This window comes from Canis lupus, chromosome X (assembly GCF_003254725.2).
Source record: "Canis lupus dingo isolate Sandy chromosome X, ASM325472v2, whole genome shotgun sequence".
NCBI classification, from domain to species: Eukaryota; Metazoa; Chordata; class Mammalia; order Carnivora; family Canidae; genus Canis; species Canis lupus.
Window position 1 is genome coordinate 45,944,758 of NC_064281.1, and position 26,885 is coordinate 45,971,642.

General features: G+C 39.3%; 1 protein-coding gene and 1 pseudogene across 3 annotated transcripts in view; both read right to left on the reverse strand.

Annotated features, from left to right (window-relative positions):
- Positions 1 to 26,885, reverse strand: part of FAM120C (family with sequence similarity 120C) — a 162,796-nt gene that overhangs the window by 34,068 nt on the left and 101,843 nt on the right. The window lies entirely within an intron of this gene.
- Positions 921 to 26,286, reverse strand: LOC112673184 (beta-galactoside alpha-2,6-sialyltransferase 1-like; annotated as a pseudogene).

Genomic DNA, 26,885 nt, shown 5'->3' on the forward strand with positions numbered 1-26,885 from the left:
ACCTTAGAGAATGAATACGGCAACAAAGGCAGAAAAGAAAATGCAATTTAAATGACTCAAATAGCTGCTTGACAGGTTTCTCCTCTTCCTCTAAAATTTCTTCCACAGCCCCAGCTCTGTGAAGCCCTCGCCAAACACAGACACAGCACGAGTATGCCCCTTCCTAAGTGTGCTGGCAAACAGCATGGCAAGTAGGCCTCTCCACAACACCCCCTCCGCCAACCCTATTCACCAAACAAACTGAATCTTCCCTGTCTCTCTTCCACTGAACTGTGGGGAACTGGAAGATGGAGACTGTGCCCTTCTGTGCCTCTCCTCTCCATATGGAGATGGTTGTGGGTTCGTCAAGACCCTTTGCTCATAAGCACCCATGTTAAGGGCCCACCAAACCAGCTAGACTAATAGAACACCACCTCCTCCAGGGGCATGGACCTTGGGGGTAATTTTGTTCTGGAAGAACTGATCATGTTTCCTATGTCCTGTACCACTACTGGCCACCCCCCCACCCCGAGGCACCCTATGCCTGGGCACAATCATAATTTTGGAGAACTTCTTTAACACATGAAATTAGTGTCTAGGTGCAGATTTCAAGTAATACAGAGTGCTGGTTTGTGAGAATAACATTCCGGTAGGGGGAAACAGCCCAGCTGTGGCAGCCCAAATGGGAAAGGTGGATCTTGCATTTACCTGTGTGTGGAAAGAAAGCTAGGTATGTGTGTACAAGTGTGTGGCAGGAGGATCTGGGTTTACAAACCTCTGCAGCTACAGGGAAGGCTGGACCTGGCTGCTTGCTGTTGGATTCCTGCAGCCTGTGACTCATACTGACAGAAGGCCCACAGTACAGCCTGTGATTATTAGGGAATGTGGCCTGCCCAGGCTTGGAGGAGAAGGGCAAGGAGACCTGACCAGGGAGCCCAGGCTCAGCAGGGAATTCCCTGGAAGGTAGGCAGTATAGTTTTGCCAAGCAGATAAATGTCCTTGTCTGTGCCCTGGTTGAGGTGCTTCACCAAATTTTTCTCAAAGAGGAGTGGGTGGTAGGTACTCATTGTACAGGTACGGCCAAAGAACTTCTGGTAGTAGTAGCACACTCCAAGGCTTGCCTTGGATGGGAGAAACTTGTAAGTATTCATTTGGTCACACAGCATCACGATAATGATGATGCTAAGCATCCCAGAGGATAGGGGATTTGGCTGAATTTCCTCTGGGGAGACTTCAAGAATGATGTCCCACAGCTCTCAAGGCATTTCAGGCTTGAGGATATAAAAGGGCTGATCAGGATGTAGCTTGCAACAGCTCTTACAGTTCTCAAAAAAGCTGTAATCAGGGCTCTGTTTCCACTTTGAGATAATATGAATGCAAACAGACAGGTCCCAAACAATCAGGAATCCCTCACTGTACAAACTGTCTTTGAGGAAGTGCTCTGCAGAGGTGACCAACTGAGAGTCATCAGGCGAATGGTAGTTTTTGTGCCTACATTTTGGGAGGAACTGGTTGTGGATGCCTCATTAAACCTCAGGACTGCACTGTGATCATCTATTTCTTGGCCCAACTGGGAGGACTTCAGAGATCCTGCTGATGAGATAATAGCAAACCTGCCCCATGGCCCAGCCTTGGTCCTAACGTTCTCCTTGGGCAGGAAACCCATTCGGAAATGTTGAAGGGAAAATCTGTGGCCTCTACTATGGATATATTCACATGGTCCCAGAGGTGGTAGTGCAGGGCCTCTGCACTGAACTTGACCGTCAGACCCTAGCCCCTTATAAGACACTTTATAGTCCTTCACGTTCAGATAATTCCTCCATATTTTCTGCAGCCTAGAGGTAAGGTTTTTGGAAGAGCTGTACTTGTTCCACACCTGGAAGGAGGCCTCTGGCTTGGCCTTGGCTGGGCCCCGGGGACTGCTGAGGTGGGGTTCTGGGTGCTGCTTGAAGTCATAGACTGTTTTTCCAAACTTCTCAACATCTGGAATTCTATGGTTTACAACTTAAGGGAATCACAGCAACTCCTTTCTCCTTCCACACACAGATGACTGAAAATAGAAGGCCAACTCTTCAAGTTGGTGTGAATCATAATGAAAGAGGCATTCAAGGCAGCCACTCTGTTCTGAGCAGGAAAACAAGACTATCTTTGGCTACCCACCCTGGGGCTGCAGGCCCTTCAAGTCCTCAGGAACCAGCACTATTCTCTATAGGAAAATATTTGCTTTATTGGGCCTAGAGGACAATGCTCATTTTTCTCAGGATGATCAAAAATCATCTTGATGTTCCTAGGGCCAAAGTCAGTGCCTGTAGCTCAGCTTCATGTGCCAAATAAGTAAATGTTTTCTTCTCGCAAAGGAGGTTCTCCTTGGTCCAGGAGTAGGGGTACACATCCAGCCCAGGATCAAGGCATTCATGTGTGAGGAAAACCTCAGTGCTGGGACAGAGGCCTGGTACCAGGACTTGGGCACACTCAAGGAAGCCAGTTCATTTCAGCTGGGCTCCATACAATTGGCTCTATCTTCCTTGCCCCATGCTTGACCATCTGGGCTACATCTGTTCTACCTGCCTGCTCCATTCTCTTGCAGACAGCAGCTTACTTTGTTAGCACCAGGTGTCTTCCCAGTCTGGACCTGTCGCCCCCCCCCTCCCCCCCTCCCCCAGGTGCTAGCCAACTCATTGCCCGGCCACAGGGGAGCTGGTGCCAGGAACCAAGTCCCAGCAGGAGGGTCTGCTGGGGAGGAGTGGGGGACCTGGGCTGAGGGGTGGATGGGACAGTGAAGGAAGGAAGAAAAGAGCCTCAACTGGCAAAAGAGTTTAGTTCTAAGGAGGTCCAATTCATTAATTTTTCCTTCAATGAATTGTGCTTTTGGTTATAAGTCTAAGAACTCTGCCTTGCCCTATATCCTGAAGACTATATTTTTTCTAAAACTTGTATAATTTTATGTTTATATTTAAGTCTGTGTTTTGTTTTATGTTTGTTTTATGTTTTGTTTTAAGTCTGTTTTATGTTTATATTTAAGTCTTTTGAGTTAATTTTTGTATAAGGTATGAGGTTTAAGTCAAAGTTTTAAAAAAATTTTTTGTCTGTTTTTTGGGGTTTTGTTTTATTTTTATTTTTTTTGGCCTATGGAAGGCCCACTGGTCCACTACCATTTGTTGAAAAGCCTATCCTTTTTTAACTGAATTGCTTCTGCACCTCTGCCAAAAATCAGTAATTTGTTTGGTTTTATTTCTGGGTTCTTTATTTTCTTCCATTAACCTATGTGTTTGTCCCTTAGCAAATATCTCCACTGTCTTGATTACTTTAGCTCCATACTAAGCCTCAATATTGGGTAGAGTGATTTCCACCCTTTTTTTCTTCTTTATAAAGATTGTTTTAGCTAACTGTAAGACCTGTGCCTTTCAATATAAATTTTGAAGTTCATCTATGCCTACAAAAAAACCCTTGCCTATTAAGCCTATAGAAATGACATTAAACCTATAGGTCAATATGAAGAGAAATGACAGCTTGACTGTGGTAAGTCTTCTAGTTCATGAACTTTCCTTCTTTGATTTCTTTTAGCACCATTTAGCATAATGATTTTACATGCTCTGGCATGTATCAGTAATTTGTTTGATTTTATTGCTGAGTAATATTTCATTGATGGATATACCACTTCTTTATCCATCTACCAGTTGACAGATACTTGAGAGAGGTGGAGACACAGGCAGAGGAGAAGCAGGCTCCAAGCAGGGAGCCCAACATGGAACCCAATCCCGGGTCTCCAGGATCACACCCTGGGCTTAAGGAGGCACTAAACCACTGAGCCACCCAGGCTGCCCACTGCTGAGCCACCCGGGCTACCCTATTTCCACTTTTTGATTATGAGTAATGTCTCTATGAACATTCATGTCCAAGTCTTTGTGTGGACCTATCTTTTTGATGCTTGTGGGCAGATACCCAGCATAAATAAGTTATATGAGACATTTGTGTTTACCCTTTTAAGAAAATGCCAAACTAATCACCAAAGTAGCTATAACCACTTAAGTTCCCACCAGCAATGTATGAGGGAATTCCAGTTTCTCCACACCTTGACCAACATATATTATTGTCTTTTTTATTATAATCATTCTACCTGAGTGGAGTGATATTTCATTGTGGTTTAAATTTGTGAAATGCAAATGATTATTCAAGTTGAGAATATTTTCATGTCCTTCTGTTCCAATCCTTTATCGTTTATGGCAAAATGCCTATTCACATCTACTCATTTTTAGAGGGGTTTATTTTTTTAAAGTAGGCTGCACACCTAACTTGGGACTTGAACTCATGACCCTGAGATCAAGAGTTGCATGTTCTACTGACTGAGCCAGCCAGGTGCCTCTCATTTACTCATTTTTAAATTGGTTATTGGTTTTCTTGTAAGTTTTCAGAGTTCGTTATATATTCCAGATACAAGTCCTTTATAAGATATATGATTGGGAAACGTTTCCTCCCTCTGTCGCTAGTCTTTTCGGTTTCTTAATGGTAGCTTCTGAAATGCAAGTTGGTATTTTGATGAGATCCACTTTTTTTTAATGGACTGAGCTTTATAGTTATTGTACTTAAGAAATCATCATCTAATGCCAAATCAGAAAAATTCCTGTTTTCTTTCATAGGTTTTATAATTTTAATTATTACATTTTGATCTATTATCCATTTTGAGTAATTTTTGTGTATATAAGGATCTGAACTCATCATTTTTTTTGAACTCATCATTTTTATCACATCAGGTCAAGTTGGTTGATAATGTTGGTAAAGTCTTCCATATTTTTTTTCTGATTTTCTGTTTACTTATGGCCATTATTGACAGTAGGGTATTAGGGACTCCTGGGTAGCTCAGAGGTTGAGCGTCTGCCTTCAGCTCAGGGTGTGATCTCCGGGGTCCTGGGATTGAGTCCTGCATCAGGCTCCCTGCAGGGAGCCTGCATCTCCCTGTGCCTATGTCTCTGACTCTCTCTCTCTCTTTCTCTCTCTCTCTGTGTTTCTCATGAATAAATAAATAAAATACTTAAAAAAAGAGAGAGTAGGGTATTGAAAGACTTCAACTATTATTGTTGAAATGTATTTCATTCTTTTTTTTTTAAATGTATTTCATTCTTAAACTCAGTTTATGCTTCATGCACTTTGGGGTGTTGCTGCTAGGAGTACATATAATTGGCATATACTCCTAATGAATTGACCCTTTTATCACTACAAAATGTTCTTAATTATCTAGTAACATTACTTGTCTTAATGTCTATCTTATCTGATATCAGTATAGCCATTACAATTCTCATATAGTTACTATTTGCACGGTATTTTTTTTTTGTATTCTTTTCCTTTCAACCTATTTGTGTCTTTGAATCTAAAGCATATCTCTTGCTCAGTTTATGCTTTTTACCTGATCTGATAATCTCTGCCTTTTGATTGTTCAATCCATTTACATTTGATGTAGTTATGTTTAGATGTATAGGTTTCACACCTCCCCTTTCTTTGCTTTTTTGTTTGTTCCTCTTTTACTGTTTCTATGAGATGTTCTCCAGTGTAGCATTTTAAATCTTTTTTTTCTGTATTTTTGGTAATTTTTATAGTGGTTGCTCCATGGATTACAGTATATATCTTAATTTACACACTATTTCAAATTAATACTAAATAATTTAAGTAGCATATAGAAAAACTGCTCCTATAATGGTTCTCTTCTTTCCACCCTCCCTTGTGCTGCCATATATATTATACCTTTAACACCAACACACAATTTCATAACTGTTGCTTTATGCAGTTGTCTTTTAAATTAGTTATATGAGGGGAGCCTGGCTGGCTCAGTCAGGGGAGCATGCAACTCTTGATCTTGGGGTTTTGAGTTTGAACTGCATGTTGGGTGGAGAAATTACTTAAAAATAAAATTTTTAAAATTCAATTAAATGAATAAATAAGAAAAGATATATTTATACAACATTTTATATTTACCTATGCAACTACTTAGACAGGTGGTCATTATTTATCCTTTTGGTGTCATTTCCTTTCAGTCTAAAGGACACCATTTATTTTTTAATTTTGTTATGTTTTATATATTTATGTTGTTTTTTAAAATTCTAATTTCAGCATAGCTAATATAGTGTTAAATTAGGTGCAGGTGTACAATATAGTGATTTAACAATTCTATTTACTACTCATTGCTCATCAAGATAAATGTACTCTTAATCCTCCTCACCTATTTCATCCATCCCCCTACCCACCTCACCTCTGGTAACTATCTGTTCCCTTTAGTTACGATTCTGTGGGGATTTTTTTTTTTTTTAATTCCATATATGAGTGAAATCATATGGTACTGGTCTTTCTCTGACTGACTTATTTTGTTTAGCATTATACTCTCTAGCTCCATCCAGGATGTTGCAAACAGCAAGATATTAGATTAATACTAAATAATTCAAAATACAAAATAATGTGCTATAATAAAAATAATACTAAATAATAATAATAATTAATAATAATTATTAATACAGATCAGTGAGGGCAAGATGGCGGAAGAGTAGGGTCCCCAAGTCACCTGTCCCCACCAAATTACCTAGATAACCTTCAAATCATCCTGAAAATCTACAAATTCGGCCTGAGATTTAAAGAGAGAAAAGCTACAGTGAGAATAGTTCGCGCTTCTATCAAGGTAGGAAGATGGTGGGGGGGGAATAAAGAAACAAAAGGCATCCAAGGGGGAGAGGCCCCGTGAGGAGCCAGGCTAAGGCCGGAGCGAGTGTCCCCAGGACAGGAAAGCCCTGTCTGTCCCTGAGAAGCAGGAGCTTCCACCAATCTTTTTTTTTTAATTTTTATTTATTTATGATAGTCACAGAGAGAGAGAGAGAGAGAGACAGAGAGAGAGAGAGACACATAGGCAGAGGGAGAAGCAGGCTCCATGCACCGGGAGCCCGATGTGGGAATCGATCCCGGTTCTCCAGGATCGTGCCCTGGGCCAAAGGCAGGTGCTAAACCGCTGCGCCACCCAGGGATCCCGCTTCCACCAATCTTCCCGGAGGGAAAGGCGCTCGCAGGGAGTTAGAGTAGGACCCCAGGAGGGCGGGGATGCCCACAGGCTCCATGGGACACTAACAGAGCACCTGCGCCCCAGGGAGAGTGCGCTGAGCTCCCTAAAGGGCTGCAGCATGCTCACAGCTGGACCCGGGAGCAGCTCGGAGGCAGCTCCCACAGAGGAAGAGCCTCCGCACAGAGGGGGCTGCGCGGCCCCGAGAGCAGCTCGGAGGGGCTCAGGCAGCGGCTCCGTGGAGAGGGGGCTGCGCGGCTGGGAGCGCGAATTCAACAGCGCAGGCCCGGGAGCACAGGGCGCCGGAGAAACAGCCCAGGATCCCCCAGGGACAGGCAGAGGCCAAGAGGGCACAGGACAGCAAGGACACTCCTGCCCCAAGCTGAGCAGATCAGCGGCCTCGACCCTGGAGCATCCAGGCCCCTGCAGACTGAGAGCTCCTTAGTCACTGCGGGAGCTGAATTCACGGCTTCAGAGCTGGCCAGCGCTACTGTGGTTGTTCCTCCTGGGGCCTCACAGGGTAAACAACCCCCACTGAGCCTCACAGGGGCCTCACGGGATAAGCAGCTTAAACATCACTCACTGAGCCCTGCACCAGGCAGGGGGCTGAGCAGCTCCCCCAAGCTCTAACACCTGAAAATCAGCACAACAGGCCACTCCCCCAGGAGACCAGCTAGACGGACAGGGGAAAAACAAATTATTGACCAAGAAGCACTGGAAAGTTCCAGGGGAAGTCAAGGGACTTACAGTATACAGAATCAGAGGATACTCCCCCTTGGGTTTTTTTTTTGCTTTTTGATTTCTGTTTGCTCTCCCCACTTTTTTTCTCTTTTTCTTCTCTTTTTCTTTTTTTCTTTTCCTTTTCTTCTTTCTCTTCTCTCTTTTTCCCCTTTTCCCAATACAACTTACTTTGGCCACTCTGCACTGAGTAAAATGACTAGAAGGAAAACCTCACCTCCAAAGAAAGAATCAGAAACAGTACTTTCTCCCACAGAGTTACAAAATCTGGATTACAATTCAATGTCAGAAAGCCAATTCAGAAGCACTATTATACAGCTACTCGTGGCTCTAGAAAAAAGCATAAAGGACTCAAGAGACTTCATGACTGCAGAATTTAGATCCAATCAGGCAGAAATTAAAAATCAATTGAATGAGATGCAATCCAAACTAGAAGTCCTAACGACGAGGGTTAACGAGGTGGAAGAACTAGTGACATAGAAGAAAAGTTGATGGCAAAGAGGGAAACTGAGGAAAAAAGAGACAATTAGAAGACCATTAAGACAGATTAAGGGAAATAAACGACAGCCTGAGGAAGAAAAACCTACGTTTAATTGGGGTCCCCGAGGGCGCCGAAAGGGACAGAGGGCCAGAATATGTATTTGAACAAATCATAGCTGAAAACTTTCCTAACCTGGGAAGGGAAACAGGCATTCAGATCCAGGGGATAGAGAGATCCCCCCTAAAATCAATAAAAACCACTCAACACATCGACATTTAATACTGAAGCTTGCAAATTCCAAAGATAAAGAGAAGATCCTTAAAGCAGCAAGAGACAAGACATCTCTACCTTTTATGGGGAGGAGTATTAGGGTAACAGCAGACCTCTCCACAGAGACCTGGCAGGTCAGAAAGGGCTGGCAGGATATATTCAGGGTCCTAAATGAGAAAAACATGCAACCAAGAATACTTTATCCAGCAAGGCTCTCATTCAGAATGGAAGGAGAAATAAAGAGCTTCCAAGACAGGCAGGAACTGAAAGAATATGCGACCTCCAAACCAGCTCTGCAAGAAGTTTTAAGGGGGACTCTTAAAATTCCCCTTTAAGAAGAAGTCCAATGGAACAATCCACAAAAACAAGGACTGAATAGATATCATGATGACACTAAACTCATATCTTTCAATAGTAACTCTGAACGTGAATGGGCTTAATGACCCCATCAAAAGGCGCAGGGTGTCAGACTCGATAAAAAAGCAGGACCCATCTATTTGCTGTCTACAAGAGACTCATTTTAGACAGAAGGACACTGACAGCCTGAAAATAAAAGGTTGGAGAACCATTTACCATTCAAATGGTCCTCAAAAGAAAGCAGGGGTAGCCATCCTTATATCAGATAAACTAAAATTTACCCCAAAGACTGTAGTGAGAGATGAAGAGGGACACTATATCATACTTAAAGGATCAATCCAACAAGAGGACTTAACAATCCTCAATATATATGCCCAGAATGTGGGAGCTGCCAAATATATCAATTAATAACCAAAATTAAGACATACTTGGATAATAATACACTTATACTTGGTGACCTCAATCTAGCGCTTTCTACGCTCGATAGGTCTTCTAAACACAACATCTCCAAAGAAGCTTTAAATGATACACAGGAGCAGATGGATTTCACACAGAACTTTACATCTACAGAACTTTACATCCAAACTCAACTGAATACACATTCTTTTCAAGTGTACATGGAACTTTCTCCAGAATAGACCACATACTGGGTCACAAATCAGGTCTGAACCAATACCAAAATATTGGAATCGTCCCCTGCATATTCTCAGACCATAATGCCTTGAAATTGGAACTAAATCACAACAAGAAATTTGGAAGGACTTCAAACACGTGGAGGTTAAGGACCATCCTGCTAAAAGATGAAAGGGTCAACCAGGAAATTAAGGAAGAATTAAAAAGATCCATGGAAACTAATGAGAATGAAGATACAACCCTTCAAAATCTTTGGGATGCAGCAAAAGCAGTCCTGAGGGGGAAATACATCGCAATACAAGCATCCATCCAAAAACTGGAAAGAACTCAAATACAAAAGTAACCTTACACCTAAAGGAGCTAGAGAAAAAACAGCAAATAGATCCTACATCCAGCAGAAGAAGAGAGTTAATAAAGATTCGAGCAGAACTCAACGAAATCGAGACCAGAAGAACTGTGGAACAGATCAACAAAACCAGGAGTTGGTTCTTTGAAAGAATTAATAAGATAGATAAACCATTACCCATCCTTATTAAAAAGAAGACAGAAAAGACTCAAATTAATAAAATCATGAATGAGAAAGGAGAGATCACTACCAACACCAAGGAAATACAAACGATTTAAAAAACATATTATGAACAGCTATACGCCAATAAATTAGGCAATCTAGAAGAAATGGATGCATTTCTGGAAAGCCACAAACTACCAAAACTGGAACAGGAAGAAATAGAAAACCTGAACAGGCCAATAACCAGGAAAGGGAGGAAATTGAAGCAGTCATCAAAAACCTCCCAAGACACAAAAGTCCAGGGCCAGATGGCTTCCCAGGGGAATTCTATCAAACGTTTAAAGAAGAAACCATACCTATTCTCCTAAAGCTGTTTGGAAAGATAGAAAGAGATGGAGTACTTCCAAATTCGTTCTATGAGGCCAGCATCACCTTCATTCCAAAACCAGACAAAGACCCCACCAAAAAGGAGAATTACAGACCAAATCCCTGAGGAACATGGATGCAAAAATTCTCAAGAAGATACTAGCCAATGGGATCCAACAACACATTAAGAAAATTATTCACTATGACCTAGTAGGATTTATTCCGGGGATACAAGGCTGGTTCAACATTCATAAAACAATCAATGTGATTCATCATATCAGCAAGAGAAAAACCAAGAACCATATGATCCTCTCATTAGATGCAGAGAAAGCATTTGACAAAATACAGCATCCATTTCTGATCAAAACTCTTCAGAGTGTAGGGATAGAGGGAACATTCCTCAACATCTTAAAAGCCATCTACGAAAAGCCCACAGCAAATATAATTCTCAGTGGGGAAGCACTGGGAGCCTTTCCCCTAAGATCAGGAACAAGACAGGGATGTCCACTCTCACCACTGCTATTCAACATAGTACTGGAAGTCCTAGCCTCAGCAATCAGACAACAAAAAGACATTAAAGGCATTCAAATTGGCAAAGAAGAAGTCAAACTCTCCGTCTTCGCCGATGACATGATACTCTACATAGAAAACCCAAAAGTCTCCACCCCAAGATTGCTGGAACTCATACAGCAATTCGGTAGCGTGGCAAGATACAAAATCAATGCCCAGAAATCAGTGGCATTTCTATACACTAACAATGAGGCCGAAGAAAGAGAAATTAAGGAGTCAATCCCATTTACAATTGCACCCAAAAGCATAAGATACCTAGGAATAAACCTCACCAAAGAGGTAAAGGATCTATACCCTAAAAACTATAGAACACTTCTGAAACAAATTGAGGAAGACACAAAGAGATGGAAAAATATTCCATGCTCATGGATTGGCAGAATTAATATTGTGAAAATGTCAATGTTACCCAGGGCAATTTACACATTTAATGCAATCCCTATCAAAATACCATGGACTTTCTTCAGAGAGTTAGAACAAATTATTTTAAGATTTGTGTGGAATCAGAAAAGACCCCGAATAGCCAGGGGAATTTTAAAAAAGAAAACCATATCTGAGGGCATCACAATGCCAGATTTCAGGTTGTAGTACAAAGCTGTGGTCATCAAGACAATGTGGTACTGGCACAAAAACAGACACATAGATCAATGGAACAGAATAGAGAACCCAGAAGTGGACCCTGAACTTTATGGTCAACTAATATTCGATAAAGGAGGAAAGACTATCCATTGGAAGAAAGTAGTTTCTTCAATAAATGGTGCTGGGAAAATTGGACATCCACATGCAGAAGAATGAAACTAGACCACTCTCTTTCACCATACACAAAGATAAACTCAAAATGGATGAAAGATCTAAATGTGGGACAAAATTCCATCAAAACCCTAGAGGAGAACTTTTTGAACTTGGCCACAGTAACTTCTTGCAAGATATATCCACAAAAGCAAAAGAAACAAAAGCAGCAAAAATAAACTATTGGGACTTCATCAAGACAAGAAGCTTTTGTCAGCAAAAGAAACAGTCAACAAAACTAAGAGACAACCTACAGAATGGGAGAAGATATTGGTAAATGACGTATCAGATAAAGGGTTAGTTTCCAAGATTTATAAAGAACTTATTAAACTCAACAGCAAAGATACAAACAACCCAATCATGAAATGGGCAAAAGACATGAATAGAAATCTCACAGAGGAAGACATAGACATGGCCCACAAGCACATAAGAAAATGCTCCACATCACTTGCCATCAGGGAAATACAAATCAAAACCACAATTGAGATACCGCCTCACACCAGTGAGAATGGGGAAAATTAACAAGGCAGGATACCACAAATGTTGGAGAGGATGCGGAGAAAAGGGAGCCCTCTTGCACTGTTGGTGGGAATGTGAACTGGTGCAGCCACTCTGGAAAACTGTGTGGAGGTTCCTCAAAGAGTTAAAAATAGACCTGCCCTACAACCCAGCAATTGCACTGTTGGGGATTTACCCCAAAGATTCAGATGCAATGAATCACCGGGACACCTGCACCCCGATGTTTATAGCAGCAATGTCCACAATAGCCAAACTGTGGAAGGAGCCTCGGTGTCCATCGAAAGATGAATGGATAAAGAAGATGTGGTTTATGTAGGCAATGGAATATTACTCAGCCAATAGAAATGAGAAATACCCACCATTTGCTTCGACGTGGATGGAACTGCAGGGTATTAAGCTGAGTGAAATAAGTGAATCGGAGAAGGACAAACATTATATGTTCTCATTCATTTGGGGAATATAAATAATAGTGAGAGGGAATAGAGGGGAAGGGAGAAGAAATGGGTAGGAAATATCAGAAAGGGAGAGAGAACATGGAAGACTCCTAACAATTCGAAATGAACTAGGGGTGGTGGAAGGGGAGGTGGGTGGGGGGTGGGGTGACTGAGTGGCGGGCACTGAGGGGGGCACTTGACGGGATTGAGCACTGGGTGTTATTCTGTATGTTGGGAAATTGAATACCAATAAAAAATAAATTTATTTAAAAAAAAAGACAGAAAGAGAGACTGACTTTTAAAATAAATAAAATACATTATCACAAAAAAAAGAGGAAACATCAGTGATCATGCTAGGTTGGTGAGGTGTTCAAAGGAGTGTGACGAGTGAGCTATCTCATACCTTGTTCATTCATCAGGGTTATGAATTTAGACATGCTTAAATTTGCTTTTCACACACATTTAACCCAAACTGTTACATTTCAGATCATAAGACAATCAAATTAAATCACATTGTAAGCAATATTATATTAATAATAAGTAATTTTCTTCCAAAATACCTAGTTTGCATTTCCTAATCTATGATCATGCAAAGTGGAATGGTGAAAATCTAGAAAATACAAGCTAAAATACTTGAAGTAAATTTTAAAGTAAAGGCTAACAGGGGCACCTGGGTGCCTCAGTGGTTGAGTGTCTGCCTTTGGCTCAGGTTGTGATCCCAGGGTCCTGGGATAGAGTCCCTCATCAGGCTTCCTCCAAAAAGCCTGCTTCTACTTCTGCTTTGTACTCTGCCTCTTTCTGTATGTCTCTCATGATTAATGAATAAAATCTTTAAAAAAAATAAAGGTTAACAACAACAAAAAATTATTGATACAAAATAATTCTTTTTTTCCGGCTGAATAATATTCCATTTTATATAAATACCACATCTTTATTCATTTATCTATCAATGGACCCTGGGGCTACTTCCATAATTTGGCTATTGTAAATAATGCTGCAATAATCATTACGATGCATATATCACTTTGAATTAGTGATTTGTATTCTTCAGGTATATACCTAGTAGTGTGATAACTGGATCATATGGTAGTTCTATTTTTCATTTTTAAAGGAATGTTCATACTGTCTTCCATAGTGGCTGCACTAGTTTGCATTCCTACCAACAGTGCAAGCTGGTTCCTTTATTCTCCACATCCTCACAAACACCTGTTGTTTCTTGTGTTTTTGTTTTAAGCCTTTCTGACAGGTGTGAGATGATATCTCATTGTAGTTTTGATTTGCATTTCCCTGGTCACTGATGATGATGTTCAGCATCTTTTCATGTTTCTGTTGGCAACCTGGATGTCTTTGGAGAATGTCTGTACATTTCTTCTGCCTATTTTTAACCAGATCATTTGTTTTTTAGGTATTCAGTTGTATAGGTTCTTTATATATTTTGTTTTTTTTATTTATATATTTTGGATACTAACACTTTATCGATATGTCATTTGTAAATATCATCTTCCATTTTGTAGATTGCCTTTTAGTTTTGGTGATAGTTTCATTTGCTGTACAGAAACTTTTTATTCTGATGTAGTCCCAATAGTTTATTTTTGCTTTTGTTTCGCTTGCCTCAGGAGACATATCTAGAAAAATGTTGTTATGGCTGATGCCTGTGCTCTCTTCTAGGAATTTTATGGTTTCAGGACATAAAATTGAAGGACATCATTTAATACTTCCTATAATGCAAGGCAGTAGTGATAAATTCTCTTAGTCTTTGGTTATCTGGCAATCTATTTTCCTTTCCTTTCCATTTTACAGGTTTATTGAGATAAATTAACATACTATACATTTCATGTATCAAATGGGTACAATTCAGTGTTTTTTTTTTTTTTTGCATATTCTCAGGGTTATATAACCGTAACCACTATCTAATTCCAGGACATTTAACTTGCCTCCAAAAGAAATCTTGAATTCATGCAGTCACTCTACACCTGCCCCTCCCCTAAGACCCTGGCAAACACAAATCTTTGGATTTGCCTATTCTGAATGTTTCATATAAATAGAACTGCATGGGGAATCCCTGGGTGGCTCAGTAGCTGAGTGCCTGCCTTCGGCCCAGAGCGTGATCCTGGAGCCCTGGGATCAAGTCCCATGTCGGGCTTCTGCATGGAGCCTGCTTCTCCCTCTGCCTGTGTCTCTGCCTCTGTCTCTCATGAATAAATAAATAAATAAAATCTTAAAAAAATAGAATTGCATGATAGATGTCTTTTTGTGACTGGTGCCTTTCACTTAGCCTAATTTTTTTTTTGGGGGGGGGTCCATCCATGTTGTAGCATGAATTAGTAGTTAATTTCTTTTTATATCTGAATGAACATTTTATTGTATGAATATAACATAGCCCATTTATCAGTTGATGAAAATTTTAGTTGTTTCCATTTGTGGCAGTTATGAATAGCGCTATATATTTTTGAATATATATAAATATATAAATAAATAAATATATATATATATATATATATATATATATATATATATATATATATTTGTGAATGTTTCTTTGTGGATGTGTCATTTTATATTCTTACTTCCAGTGTCCCAATTCCTCCACATCCCCACCAACACTTCTTGTCTTTTTTATTATACCCACACTAATGGGTGTAAATTGGTATCTCGTATCTTTTTAAAATGATTTTAAGTAATCTCTATACCCAACATGGGGCTCGAACTCACAACCCTCTTAATCAAGAGTCACATGCTCCACCGAAAGAGCTGCTTTCTCCAAAGTGGCTATACCACTTTATATTCCTACCAACAGTGCACTAGGATTCCAATAGATTCTACAGAGTCTGGATGTTAATCACTTATCAGATATGATTTACAAATATTTTTTTCCATTCTGTGGGTGATCTTTTTACTATGTAAACAGTGTATTCTGACATACATTTAAAATTTTTTCATTAAGTACAATTTGTGTATTTTTTCTTTTGTTATCTGTGTCTTTGGTGTCCTATCCATGAAACTGTTGCCAACTCCAATGTTGTGAAACTTTTCCCATGTTTCATTCTAAGAGTTTCATTGTTTTAGGTCCTTGAACCACTGGAGTTAATTCTTATATGTGTGTTTGGTGAGTGTCCAACATCATTTGTTTGCATGCGGATATCCAGTTTTCCCAAGACTATTTGTTGAAAAGACTGTCCTGGGGGCACTTGGGTGGCTCAGTGGTTGAGTGTCTGCCTTTGGCTCAGGTCGTGATCCTGGGATCGAGTTCCACATCAGGTTCCCTATAGGGAGCCAGCTTCTCCCTCTGCCTATGTCTCTGCCTCTCTCTCTGCATCTCTCATGAATAAACAAATAAAATCTTTAAAAAAGAGAGAGGGCGGCCCAGGTGGCTCAGCGGTCTAGGGCCACCTTCGGCCCAGGGTGTGATTCTGGAGACCCTGGATCGAGTCCCATGTCGGGCTCCCTGCATGGAGCATGCTTCTCCCTCTGCCTGTGTCTCTGCCTGCCTCTCTCTCTCTCTGTGTGTCTCTCATTAATAAATAAAATCTTAAAAAAATAAAATAAAAATAAAAATTTTAAAAAATGAAAAAATAAAAAAGAGAGAAAAGACTGTCCTGTCCCCATTGAATGATCCTGGCACCCTTGTCAAAAAATCATTTGACCACATATGTGAGAATTTATTTCTGGGGTCTCTATTCTATTCCACTGGTCTATACATCTATCTTTATGCTAATACCATACTGTTCTGATTACTGTGGTTTTGTAATAAGTTTAAAATCAGGAAGTTTGAGTCCTTCAGTTTTATTTTTTCAAGATTGTTTTGGCTATTCGGGTCTTGTGAGATTCCATATGAATTTTAGGGATAGGTTTTTCTATTTCTTCACAAAAGGTCATTGGGACTTTGGTAGGGCCTGCACTGAATCTATAAATCACATTGGGTAGTATTGACATTCTAATTATATTAAGTCCCCCAATCCATGAACACGAGATGTGTTTCCATTTATTTAGGTCTTTTGAAATTTCTTTAGCAACACTTTGTATTCATTGTACAAGTCTTTTATGTACTTGGTGAAATTAATTCCTATGTGTTTATTTTTTCAATGTTATCATAAATGGAGTTGGTTTTGTCATTTGCTTTAAGTATTGTTCAATGTTCATTTATAGAAAAACAATTGTTTTTTGTGCATTGACTTTGTATCTTGCTATTTAGCTGGATTCCTTTATTAGTTCTAACAGCATTTTTGTAGAGTGTTTATGATTTTATACACATAAGATCATATATTGTATTTCCCTGTTGATATTTTGTATAGTTTTATCCATTTTTGAAAGTTGAGTATTGAAGTCTCCTATTATTACTCTCGAATTGTCTGTTTTTCCCTTCATTTCTGTTAGTATTCCCTTTTGTCCTTAGTAACATTTTATTGTCTTAATATTTATTGTCTGGTATTATTATAGCCCCTCCAGCAATCTTATGGTTGTTGTTTTTGTATTTTCCCATCCTTTTATTTCCATCTATTTATATTTTTCAAACTAAACTGTGTTTCCTGCAGACAGCATACAGCTGAATTTTGTTTTCTCATCTAATCTGACAATCTCTGCCTTTTGATTGGATTTTTAGTCCACTCAAGTTTAATGTTATTATTAATTTGCACCTGTCATTTTGCTTTCTATATGTCTCGTGTTATTTAATCCACTCGTCCTTCTTTGTCTTAAGTGGATTTTTTTCTAGTGTAACACTTTAATTCCTTTAATAATTTTTAAATTACACTTGTGAGTTATTTTCTCTAGGGCTTGTAATGTACAACTTAATAGCATCTGCTTCACATATACACTAACTTCATTCCCGTGTAATATCAAAATTTTATTCTTATGTACCTCCATTCCCTCCCCTCATTTCTGTGGTATTATTGTTATACATGTTACATCTGTACAAACCCAAGAATAAAAAAACCCCCAAGAATATATTGTCATAATTATACTTTACACAACCTTATTTTTAAAAGAGTTGAGAGAACATGGACATATTCATAGTTTTTGTTGTGTTAACCTAATTATCTCTAGTTCTCTACTTGTGAATTTACCATTTGGTGTCATTTTCTTACTCCAATACATCTTTGTTCCCATACACTTTGTTTTTTGCTGATGTTGTTGAATATACTTCTATATGATATAGGCTCGACAATACAATTATATACGTATTGTTTGATGCAATAACTTTTTAAAAAAGGACTATGCAATTATTCTACGTACATAATTTATGTACATAATTACCATTACTGGTGTTGTCTTTTTTTAATATGAATTTGAATTACTGCCTGTTATTACTTGCTCTAAGCCTGTAGAACTTCCTTTAGTATCTCCTAAAAGGGAAGTCTGCTGGCAACACATTTTCTCAGTTTACTTGTGAATGTCTTTATTTTGCTTTCATGTTTGAAACATAGTATTACTGCATATAAAGTTGGCAGCTGAGAGTTTTATATTTAAGCACATTGAATTATGCTGTCCCACTGCTTTCTGGTCTCCATTGTTTTTGATGAGAATCTAATCTTTGTGGTTCCCTTGCATGTGATTAGTCTTTCCTTACCGCATTCAAAATGCTCTTTTTATCTTTGGCTTTCACCATTTTGACTACGATATGTCTAGTGCGGTTCTCTTTGAGCTCATCTCTTCTTAGATATATAAAATAAAGTGGGTTTTTTTTGTCAACTTTGGGAAGTTTTCAGCCATTTTTTTAGAATACTTTTTTATTCCAGCTCCCTCCTGCTGGTACTTCCATTACACGAATGTTGGTGCACTTAATGGTGTCACTCATTCCTCTAAGGCTCTGTTCAGTTTTCCTTATTCTTTTATCTTTCTGCTCTTTAGGCTACATAATCTGTATTAATCTGTCTTTAAGTCTGCTGCTTCTTTCTTCTGCCAGCTCAAATCTACTGTTGATCTCTAGTAAACTTTTCAATTTGGTTTACTGTTCTTTTCAACTCCAGCATACTCGCTTGGTTCTTTTTAATATTTAGTCTTTATTGATAATTCTCTATTTGAGGAGACACTGTCATGTTTTCTTTTAATTCTTTTAAGCATGGTTTCATTTGGTTCTTTGAACTTTTTTTTTTTTAAAGATTCTATATTTATTCATGAGAGATACAGAGAGAGAGGCAGAGACATAGGCAGAGGGAGAAGCAGGCTCCTCCCAGGGAGGCCGATACGGGACTTGATCCCGGGACCAGGATCACGCCCTAAACCAAAGGCTCAACCGCTGAGCCACCCAGGCGTCCCTGAACATTTTTTAAATAACTGCTTTTAAGTCTTTGTTAAGTCTCCTATGTAGGCTTTTAAAAATTTTAATTTTTATTTTTTGTATATTTTTTATTGGAGAGTTGCCATCATATAGTATAATACCCAGTGTTCATCTCATCAAGTGCCCCCTCAGTGCCTGTCACCCAGTCACCCCATTCCCCCGCCCACCTCCCCTTCCACTATCTCTTGTTCGTTTCTCAGAGTTAGGAGTCTTTCATGTTCTGTCACCCTCTCGGATTTTTCCCACTCATTATACCTCCTTTCCCCTATAATCCCTTTCACTATTTTTTTTATATTCCCCGTATGAGTGAAACCATATAATGTTTGTCCTTCTCCGACTGACTTACTTCGCTTAGCATAATACCCTCCAGCAGTTCCATCCACATTGAAGCAAATGGTGGGAATTCATTGTTTCTTTTTTTTTAAGAGTTTATTTATTCATGAGAGACACACAGAGAGAGACAGAGGGAGAAACAGTCTCCATGCAGGGAGCTCAACATGGGACTCGATCCAGGGTCTCCAGGATTACGCCCTGGGCTGAAGGCAGCGCTAAACCACTGAGCCACCCGGGCTGCCCCATATTCGTTGTTTCTAATGGCTGACTGATATTCCATTGTATACACATACCACAGCTTCTTTATCCATTCATCGTTTGATGGGCATTGAGGCTCCTTCCACAGTTTGGCTATTGTGGACATTGCTGCTATAAACATTGGGGTGCAGGTGTTTCGTTTTTTCATCACAACTGTATCTTTGGAGTAAATCCCCAGTAGTGCAATTGCTGGGTGATAGGGTAGCTCTATTTTTAACTCTTTGAGGAACCTCTACAAAGTTTTCCAGAGTGGCTGCATCAATTCACATTCCCACCAACAGTGCAAGAGGGTTTCCCTTTCTCCACATCTTCTCCAACATTTGTTGTTTCCTGTCTTGTGAATTTCCACCATTCTCACTGGTGTGAGGTGGTATCTCATTGTGGTTTTGATTTGTATTTCCCTGATGGCAAGTGATGTGGAGCATTTTCTCATGTGCTTCTTGGCCATGTCTATGTCTTCCTCTGTGAAATTTCTGTTCAGGTCTTTTGCCCATTTCATGATTGGATTGTTCGCTTCTTTGCTGTTGAGTTCAATAAGTTTTTTTTAAGTCTTGGATACTAGCCCTTTATCAGATATGTCATTTGCAAATATCTTCTCCCATTCTGTAGGTTGTCTCTTAGTTTTGTTGACTGTTTCTTTGGCTGTGCGGAAGCTTTTTATCTTGATCAAGTCCCAATAATTCATTTTTGCTTTTGTTTCCCTTGCCTTCACAGATGTATCTTGCAAGAAGTTGCTGTGGCTGAGTTCAACTGTGTTCTCCTCTAGGATTTTGATGGATTCTTGTCTCACATTTAGATCTTTCATCCATTTTGAGTTTATCTTTGTGTATGGTGTAAGAGAATGGTCTAGTTCCATTCTTCTGCATGTGGCCATAGGATCCAACAGTACATTAAGAAGATTATTCACCATGACCAAGTGGCATTTATCCACAGGATGCAAGGCTGGTTCAACACTCATAAAACAATCAACGTGATTGATCATATCACCAAGAGGAAAAACAAGAGCCATATGATCCTCTCAATAGATGCAGAGGAAGCATTTGACAAAATACAGCATCCATTCCTGAACAAAACTCTTCAGAGTGTAGGGATAGAGGGAACATTTCTCAGCATCTTAAAAGCCATCTATGAAAAGCCCATAACGAATATCATTCTCAATGGGGAAAAACTGAGAGCCTTTCCCCTAAGATCAGGAACAAGACAGGGATGTCCACTCTCTCCACTGCTATTCAACATAGTACTAGAAGTCCTAGCCTCAGCAATCAGACAACAGAAAGAAATAAAAGGCATTCAAATTGGCAAAGAAGAAGTCAAACTCTCCCTCTTTACAGATGACAGGATACTGTACATAGAAAATCCAAAAGACTCCATCCCAAGATTGCTAGAACTCATACAGCAATTTGGCAGTGTGGCAGGATACAAAATCAATGCCCAGAAATCAGTGGCATTTCTATACACGAACACTGAGACTGAACAAAGAGAAATTAAGGAGTCAATCCCATTTACAATTGCACCCAAAAGCATAAGATACCTAGGAATAAACCTCACTAAAGAGGTAAAGGATCTATACTCCCAAAACCACAGAACACTTCTGAAAGAAATGGAGGAAGACCCAAAGAGATGGAAAAATTTCCATGCTCATGGATTGGAAGAATTAATATTGTGAAAATGTCAATGCTACCTATGGCAATTTACACGTTCAATGCAATCCCTATCAAAATACCATCGACTTTCTTCAGAGAGTTGGAACAAATATCTTAAGATTTGTGTGGAATCAGAAAAGACCCTGAATAGCCAGGGGAATACTGAAAAAGAAAACTGAAGCCAGGGCTATCACAATGCCAGATTTCAAGTTGTACTACAAAGCTGTGATCGTCACGACAGTGTGGTACTGGCACAAAAACAGACACATAGATCAATGGAACAGTATAGAGAACCCAGAAATAGGCCCTCAACTGTATGGTCAATTAATATTCAACAAAGTATGTAGGCTTTTTAAAAAGCCTGTTCTATTTACTGTGAGTGGGTCTTGCTTGCATGTTTTTTAGAGTGCCTTGGAAATTTTTGTTGAAAACTGGATATTTTAGATAATATATTATAACAACAGTGGATACTGACCCCACCCTCCAGCCCAGGGTTGGTTGATGTTTGCTTGTTGTTCTCTTGTTTATTTAGTGACTTAGCTGCACTAATTCTGTTAGTTCTATTTCTGAAATATGTAGGATGCAGCCTCTGATGTCTCTACTGATGTCTCTGCTTGTTTTTCTTTTAGCCTGGCAACCTAGATGTTCCCCCTGGGTCTGCATAAGCCACTAACTGGTCAATTATTATGCTTAAGCCTTCTTAGCCAGTTAGATTTATACCTTTTCCCATTGCATATAAGTGTAGAGTAAGGCAGCTATCATAGTTCAGGGAGTTTACACATTTTTGCCCATATTCAGTGAAAGAATATTAGTTTGGAGGTTCATTCTCTGATCTTTGCTAAGAAGGCATAACTTTGGGTATTCATAATCTTCTAGTCTGGCAGTGGTAAGTTTTATTTTATGCTAAACCTGGTTTCCGAGGAGTTGCCTCTGGGTCAGAGAAGCTTATTGTTCAGTTGATGCTTGTATCAGAGGTAGTATTTCAGTTCCTTGTGCCAGTGAGGCATATGCCCTGTATTGATGGTCTCTAGGTGGTTTAGGGGAATGCTTTGAAGTCTGTCCCATGTCCTGTTCTGATTTCTCCTGAGTGGGTGCCATCAGGTGTATGTATACAACCTTCCTGATCCCCAGAGTTGACTGTGATCCTAGGAGGGTTCTTGGCTGTTTCTTTCCCTGGTTTTCTCTATAAAACATATGGATGCCCTGGTGTTCTGCTCATATCATGGAGCTACCAGCCTCCTCTTAATTGCTCATCAAGATACTTATTGTTCTCAATATGCTCTTAGGTATGGAATTCTCCATGCTCTGCTTCAATTAAAGACAGTCCCTTCAGGAAGGTGTAGAGCTCCTCATTCTTATGGTCTACTTTCTCCCTGAAAAGAACCACTCATTGCACCATGCTGAGGCTGCTTTTTCCAGAGTGACAAGTGACACACCTGCTCTGTAAGTGTGCATTGAAAAAGGGTGGGGTAGTTGGCAGCCCCTACTCTTTTTGGCTTGATCTTCCCAGTGTGGAAACTTCTTTCCACACATTTGCTGGGGTGGGAATGATTGGGGCCCAAAGTATTCTTGGCATGCTGCCCCTAGATTAGAGCTTCTGCCCTGAGTGGCGGATTGGTGGGTGATCCTCTTTACTATGCCTACCTGGACAAAGGGCTGGAGTTGATGAGAAATGGCAATATTTTCCTTCCTGGGTGAAACCATAACCTAAAAACGAGAGCTGGGAGGAGAAGGAAACCTTATCTTCTTGGTTATATATGCCTAAGGGTTAAATGATTAAAAAAAATTTCTACCAGGTTAGTTGCAATTTTGCTGGGGAGAGAGTCTGTTAACCTCCTTACTCTGTACTATGGGAAGGGGAAGCGTTCTACCCCTTATGTACCTTTTTTCTCTTGTGGTAAAACATATATGGTAATTGCCATGTTAGTAATTTTTCAGTGTACATTTACAGTGGTATTAATTACATTAAGTACATTTACACCATCATCACCATCCATCTGCATAATTTTTTATTCTTCTCAACTTGAAACTCATGCCCACTAAACACTCCCTATTTCTCCAACCTAGCCCCTTGGAAATCACCAATTTACTTTCTGTCTCTGAATCTGACTACTCATATAAATTAAATCACACCAGATTTGTTTTTACTGACTGGCTAGTTCACTTAAGTATAATGTGTTCAAGGTTCAGACACATTGTAGCATGTGTCAGAATTTCCTCCCTTTTTAAGGCTGAATAATATTCCATTGTATGTATATACCACATTTTATCAATGTATCCATCAGTGGAAACAGGTTGCTTCCAGTTTTTGATTATTGTTAATCTTCTTCTGATTCCTTTGTACGTGATAAATTGCTTTTCTCTTGCTTCATTCAAGACTGTCTTTATCTTTTAACAGTGTTTAAGTGTGGATCTTTGAGTTGATACTTGGGAGTTTTTGACCTTAGATGCGTAGATTTATGTCTTTCACCAAATTTGGGAAGTTTTCAATTCTTAGTTTTTCACATATTTTTTCTAAACATCCTCCTCTCTCTTGGGTCACCTATTATGTATATGTTAGTATGTTTGATGTCCTATAGCTCTCTTAGTTTCATTTTTAATAATTCTTTTTTTACATTCTGTTCTTCAGATTGGATAATCTCTATTGGTCTATCTTCATGTTCCTTGATCTTTTTCTTCTCTCAGCTCAAATCTACTAATGAGCCTCTTCCTTTAATTTTTCATTTTGATTATTGTATTTTTCCATTCCAGAATATCTACTTGGTTTCTTTTTGTAATTTCTATCTCTCTATTGCTATTCTCAACTTGATGGGTCATTTTTATCATACTTCAATGTTTAAAATATGGTTTCCTTTAGTTCTTTGAATGTATTTATTGTAGGTATTAAAAGTCCTTATTTACTATGTTCTACATCCATACTCCTTTAGACACTGTTGCTATTGAGTGCTTTTTGTTCTGTGTATGAGCCAAACATTATTATTTCTTTGCAAGTCTCATAATTTTTTGTACACATCAGCTAGTTTCAATCATATATTGTAGCAACCCTCCCAAACACTGTTGTTGCTGCTACTTTGTTAGTTTAGTGACATGTCTGGACTGATTTTGCAGAGCCTGTCTCTACTGCAGAATGTGACCTGATACACCTGCTAAGATTTTTCTTTTTATTTTTAACTCTTCTTTGCATTTTTAAGCCTAGCTTCCTAAACATCTCCCTTGGATCAGCATAGCTTATTGGTCAGCCAACAATTAGTCAGAGGTTGTGCAGAAACATCTTGACCCAATAAAGCTTCCACTTTTGCCAAGGGGATTTAAGTGTAGCTTAGGGCATGCATTAAAATTTTAGGCAGTTATAAGTCAGGCTTTTATTTTTACCTTGTGCAAGTTTCATGTTCAGCCTGGTAGGAACATGTATTTGGGAGTCTCTCCAGTTTCTCGAGTGTGTATATAGCTTTATGGATATAGACAATCTTTCAGAGCCCCAGGAATATAAGACAGCTTATCAAAGCGCTTTATGATTGTCTTACTGCCCAGATCTATCAGTTAAATTTTTAGCATGGTGTATAGCAGTCACTGTCAACAGAGGTGTTTGCCTTCCCTGATACTGTTTTTTTGGTACTGCCCTGACTTGAGGCTTTTCATTTAAAAAGTTCCTTTCTTTTCTCAAGATCATTTAAGTCATTGCTTAGTTTTTATTTTATCTTTTATCTTTTTTCCTTTACCTTTATCTCTGTAACAAATCCACCTGGAATTTATGTGAGGAAGGCCTATACTTGATGTTTTCTCCCCAAATACCAGTACAGTTCTCTCAACAACTATTTAAAAATTCATCTATTCCCATCCATGTTTTGTGAAGCTTCCTTTGGCATATTTTAAGTTATCATGTGTCTAGGATACTACGTAGTATTATCTGCTCTAAAACAATGACATCAATTTTTATGCCAGTATCACATCATTTTAGCATAATTTATAATATTTTGGTATTTTTGTTTGAGCCAAGACTATCCTTTTTTGTAATCCCAAGCTATTCTTATTCATTTGCTTTTGCCAGTAAACTTTAGACTTATTCTGTCAAGTGGACAAAAACTAGTTCTTATTTATCTTTACATATCAGGATGGCACATGGTTAACTCAAATACCCTATTACAGCTGATAACAAATTCACTGCTTCTTAACAGAATTATTTCTCAGAAAGGTTCAACTTTACCCATGAATCTAGAGGTATATCCTTGTCCAATTTCATGTTGTGTTTCTGGAAAAGTGTTGAGATTTGAACGAAACTTTGCTAGAGATGACAGAGCCTTGTTATATGCCTCTCCACATTCAACAGGGCTATTCCTCACTCCTGGAAGCCTGACAGAGTTCCTCCTTATCCTGTCCTCCTCAGTGGTGACTATTATATTCGTAAAGGTTATGCCTACTTCAAACTGTACCAACTTTTATTCTAGATTCTCATTTCTCTAGGACAATTGTCCAAGAGCTGCACCAACATTAACTTTTAGTTACAACTTCCCCAGCATTACTTTACTTCCATGAGAATAGTCAGCAGATGCAACTGAGGAGTTTAGACTCCTAGTAATGCAATTAAGCCACTACCCAGTCTTTACCTGATATTGCTCAGCAAGGAAGTGTTTAGGATAAGTTAATCTTCATTTAAAGTTGAATTTTAGGGCAGCCCGGGTGGCTCAGCTGTTTAGTGCTGCCTTTGGCCCAGGCTGTGATCCTAGGGACCTGGGATCAAGTTCTATGTTGGGCTCCCTGCATGGAGCCGCTTCTCCCTCTGCCTGTGTCTCTGCCTTTCTCTCTCTCTCTCTCTCTCTCTCTCTGTCTCTCATAGATAAATAAATAAAATCTTTAAAAAAATGAAGTTGAATTTTAAATTTTCAACCAGATTTTATGTTAATCTTTAAGACCGTATTTTTCTACCATTTTGTCTTTTAAAGAGCATAGGAACTGGGAGTTGGAGAGACTTGGGTTCAAACTCTTGCACCACCCATTACTAGCTATGTAACCTTTGCAAGTCACTTCTCTTTGAGCCTTTGTTCCCTCATCTATAAATGAAGATAAATAATATTTACCTTTTAGCACTATTATGAGGATCCATAGCATCGTATACAAAGGGCTGACTTAGCACGTTGCCAAGTACATAATATGTAACATTACAGAACCTGTTCTTGATGATTTTACGAACTGATTATTGGTTTGTGCTTTATTAATAAACTTACACGGGTTACTGGTTTACACAGGGCAGTTTCTCCCTATACTATATGGGTTCTTAGGTCTTTTTAAAAAGTAATCTTTATATCTTTTCCCCTGATTTTAGGCAGCTTTGTTTTTTAAAGATTTTATTTATTTATTCATGACAGAGAGGAAAGAGGGAAAGAGAGAGAGAAAGAGAGAGAGAGAGAGAGAAAGAGAGAGGCAGAGACACAGGCAGAGGGAGAAGCAGGCTCCATGCAGGGAACCCGACGTGAGACTCAATCCCAGGTCTCCAGGATCACACCCTGGGCTGAAGGCGGCGCTAAACTGCTGAGCCACCAGAGCTGCCCATTTTAGGCAGCTTTTAAGCTGCTACTTATTGCTGCTGTTACTCGGACTGGTTCTAATAATAGATCCTACACCTTGTCTCACCCGTCTTACAATTTGCTGCTTCTGATCTGTTGTACATTGGAAAATCAGATAAACAAATTGTTGGAAATATGT